Raw genomic sequence first — 4,847 nt, 5'->3', positions numbered from 1 at the left:
CATTTTTGAAAAACGGTTTTAAATACTTATAGAGGGTATAGGGACCTCCATACCCACCCTTAGAGCACCATCCTAAGGGCCCAACTCAATGAGATACAGCAAGAGGGAATTATATAGCTTTTCAAAAAATCTTCAGAAAATATTCTATGTTTTGGTGGGGACGTGTCCGTAGCATTTGGGTTACCAGGGGTGAAATTTTATAACTGTTTTAAATACTTTTAAAGGGTATAGGGACCTCCATACCCACCCTGACAGCACCCTACTACGGGCCCAAGTCAATGGGGGCCGGCCTGGCTGATTTATGGAAGTTTGAAAAAATCTTCAGAAAATATTCTATGTTTTTCTTCTCAGAAATTGCACTAAGTCCAAACTGGCACCTGGTTTTATTCTGGGTTACCACAACCATTTTTGAAAAACGGTTTTAAATACTTATAGAGGGTATAGGGACCTCCATACCCACCCTTAGAGCACCATCCTAAGGGCCCAACTCAATGAGATACAGCAAGAGGGAATTATATAGCTTTTCAAAAAATCTTCAGAAAATATTCTATGTTTTGGTGGGGACGTGTCCGTAGCATTTGGGTTACCAGGGGTGAAATTTTATAACTGTTTTAAATACTTTTAAAGGGTATAGGGACCTCCATACCCACCCTGACAGCACCCTACTACGGGCCCAAGTCAATGGGGGCCGGCCTGGCTGATTTATGGAAGTTTGAAAAAATCTTCAGAAAATATTCTATGTTTTTCTTCTCAGAAATTGCACTAAGTCCAAACTGGCACCTGGTTTTATTCTGGGTTACCACAACCATTTTTGAAAAACGGTTTTAAATACTTATAGAGGGTATAGGGACCTCCATACCCACCCTTAGAGCACCATCCTAAGGGCCCAACTCAATGAGATACAGCAAGAGGGAATTATATAGCTTTTCAAAAAATCTTCAGAAAAATGACTATGTTTTTTCTTGTCAGAAAATCGGCTATGTTTTTTCTTCTCAGAAATTGCACTATGTTTTGGTGGGGACGTGTCCGTAGCATTTGGGTTACCAGGGGTGAAATTTTACAACTGTTTTAAATACTTTTAAAGGCCATCACCACCCCCAGGACACCTGTTTCAGCACCCCACTGTGGTCCCAAGTCAGTGGGATGAAGAATGAGTGTTTTATGGAAGTTTTTAAAAATCCTCTGAAAATATTCTATGTTTTTTCTTCTCAGAAATTGCACTATGTTTTGGTGGGGACGTGTCCGTAGCATTTGGCTTACCAGGGGTGACATTTTTAAAAGGCTCTAAATTACTTTTAAAGGCCATCACCACCCCCAGGACACCTGTTTCAGCACCCCACTGCTGTCCCATGTCAGTGGGATGAAGAATGAGTGTTTTATGGAAGTTTTTAAAAATCCTCTGAAAATATTCTATGTTTTTCTTCTCAGAAAATCGGCTATGTTTTTTCTTCTCAGAAAATATTCTATGTTTTGGTGGGGACGTGTCCGTAGCATTTGGGTTACCAGGGGTGAAATTTTATAACTGTTTTAAATACTTTTAAAGGGTATAGGGACCTCCATACCCACCCTGACAGCACCCTACTACGGGCCCAAGTCAATGGGGGCCGGCCTGGCTGATTTATGGAAGTTTGAAAAAATCTTCAGAAAATATTCTATGTTTTTCTTCTCAGAAATTGCACTAAGTCCAAACTGGCACCTGGTTTTATTCTGGGTTACCACAACCATTTTTGAAAAACGGTTTTAAATACTTATAGAGGGTATAGGGACCTCCATACCCACCCTTAGAGCACCATCCTAAGGGCCCAACTCAATGAGATACAGCAAGAGGGAATTATATAGCTTTTCAAAAAATCTTCAGAAAATATTCTATGTTTTGGTGGGGACGTGTCCGTAGCATTTGGGTTACCAGGGGTGAAATTTTATAACTGTTTTAAATACTTTTAAAGGGTATAGGGACCTCCATACCCACCCTGACAGCACCCTACTACGGGCCCAAGTCAATGGGGGCCGGCCTGGCTGATTTATGGAAGTTTGAAAAAATCTTCAGAAAATATTCTATGTTTTTCTTCTCAGAAATTGCACTAAGTCCAAACTGGCACCTGGTTTTATTCTGGGTTACCACAACCATTTTTGAAAAACGGTTTTAAATACTTATAGAGGGTATAGGGACCTCCATACCCACCCTTAGAGCACCATCCTAAGGGCCCAACTCAATGAGATACAGCAAGAGGGAATTATATAGCTTTTCAAAAAATCTTCAGAAAAATGACTATGTTTTTTCTTGTCAGAAAATCGGCTATGTTTTTTCTTCTCAGAAATTGCACTATGTTTTGGTGGGGACGTGTCCGTAGCATTTGGGTTACCAGGGGTGAAATTTTACAACTGTTTTAAATACTTTTAAAGGCCATCACCACCCCCAGGACACCTGTTTCAGCACCCCACTGTGGTCCCAAGTCAGTGGGATGAAGAATGAGTGTTTTATGGAAGTTTTTAAAAATCCTCTGAAAATATTCTATGTTTTTTCTTCTCAGAAATTGCACTATGTTTTGGTGGGGACGTGTCCGTAGCATTTGGCTTACCAGGGGTGACATTTTTAAAAGGCTCTAAATTACTTTTAAAGGCCATCACCACCCCCAGGACACCTGTTTCAGCACCCCACTGCTGTCCCATGTCAGTGGGATGAAGAATGAGTGTTTTATGGAAGTTTTTAAAAATCCTCTGAAAATATTCTATGTTTTTCTTCTCAGAAAATCGGCTATGTTTTTTCTTCTCAGAAAATATTCTATGTTTTGGTGGGGACGTGTCCGTAGCATTTGGGTTACCAGGGGTGAAATTTTATAACTGTTTTAAATACTTTTAAAGGGTATAGGGACCTCCATACCCACCCTGACAGCACCCTACTACGGGCCCAAGTCAATGGGGGCCGGCCTGGCTGATTTATGGAAGTTTGAAAAAATCTTCAGAAAATATTCTATGTTTTTCTTCTCAGAAATTGCACTAAGTCCAAACTGGCACCTGGTTTTATTCTGGGTTACCACAACCATTTTTGAAAAACGGTTTTAAATACTTATAGAGGGTATAGGGACCTCCATACCCACCCTTAGAGCACCATCCTAAGGGCCCAACTCAATGAGATACAGCAAGAGGGAATTATATAGCTTTTCAAAAAATCTTCAGAAAATATTCTATGTTTTGGTGGGGACGTGTCCGTAGCATTTGGGTTACCAGGGGTGAAATTTTATAACTGTTTTAAATACTTTTAAAGGGTATAGGGACCTCCATACCCACCCTGACAGCACCCTACTACGGGCCCAAGTCAATGGGGGCCGGCCTGGCTGATTTATGGAAGTTTGAAAAAATCTTCAGAAAATATTCTATGTTTTTCTTCTCAGAAATTGCACTAAGTCCAAACTGGCACCTGGTTTTATTCTGGGTTACCAGAACCATTTTTGAAAAACGGTTTTAAATACTTATAGAGGGTATAGGGACCTCCATACCCACCCTTAGAGCACCATCCTAAGGGCCCAACTCAATGAGATACAGCAAGAGGGAATTATATAGCTTTTCAAAAAATCTTCAGAAAATATTCTATGTTTTGGTGGGGACGTGTCCGTAGCATTTGGGTTACCAGGGGTGAAATTTTATAACTGTTTTAAATACTTTTAAAGGGTATAGGGACCTCCATACCCACCCTGACAGCACCCTACTACGGGCCCAAGTCAATGGGGGCCGGCCTGGCTGATTTATGGAAGTTTGAAAAAATCTTCAGAAAATATTCTATGTTTTTCTTCTCAGAAATTGCACTAAGTCCAAACTGGCACCTGGTTTTATTCTGGGTTACCACAACCATTTTTGAAAAACGGTTTTAAATACTTATAGAGGGTATAGGGACCTCCATACCCACCCTTAGAGCACCATCCTAAGGGCCCAACTCAATGAGATACAGCAAGAGGGAATTATATAGCTTTTCAAAAAATCTTCAGAAAAATGACTATGTTTTTTCTTGTCAGAAAATCGGCTATGTTTTTTCTTCTCAGAAATTGCACTATGTTTTGGTGGGGACGTGTCCGTAGCATTTGGGTTACCAGGGGTGAAATTTTACAACTGTTTTAAATACTTTTAAAGGCCATCACCACCCCCAGGACACCTGTTTCAGCACCCCACTGTGGTCCCAAGTCAGTGGGATGAAGAATGAGTGTTTTATGGAAGTTTTTAAAAATCCTCTGAAAATATTCTATGTTTTTTCTTCTCAGAAATTGCACTATGTTTTGGTGGGGACGTGTCCGTAGCATTTGGCTTACCAGGGGTGACATTTTTAAAAGGCTCTAAATTACTTTTAAAGGCCATCACCACCCCCAGGACACCTGTTTCAGCACCCCACTGCTGTCCCATGTCAGTGGGATGAAGAATGAGTGTTTTATGGAAGTTTTTAAAAATCCTCTGAAAATATTCTATGTTTTTCTTCTCAGAAAATCGGCTATGTTTTTTCTTCTCAGAAAATATTCTATGTTTTGGTGGGGACGTGTCCGTAGCATTTGGGTTACCAGGGGTGAAATTTTATAACTGTTTTAAATACTTTTAAAGGGTATAGGGACCTCCATACCCACCCTGACAGCACCCTACTACGGGCCCAAGTCAATGGGGGCCGGCCTGGCTGATTTATGGAAGTTTGAAAAAATCTTCAGAAAATATTCTATGTTTTTCTTCTCAGAAAATCGGCTATGTTTTTCTTCTCAGAAATTGCACTATGTTTTTGGGTTACCACAACCATTTTTGAAAAACGGTTTTAAATACTTATAGAGGGTATAGGGACCTCCATACCCACCCTTAGAGCACCATCCTAAGGG

This window comes from Salmo salar, chromosome 08, assembly GCF_965601325.2.
Source record: "Salmo salar chromosome 08, fSalSal1, whole genome shotgun sequence".
Taxonomy (NCBI): Eukaryota; Metazoa; Chordata; class Actinopteri; order Salmoniformes; family Salmonidae; genus Salmo; species Salmo salar.
The sequence above is the reverse complement of the archived record's forward strand: the minus strand, read 5'-3'. Positions refer to the sequence as shown.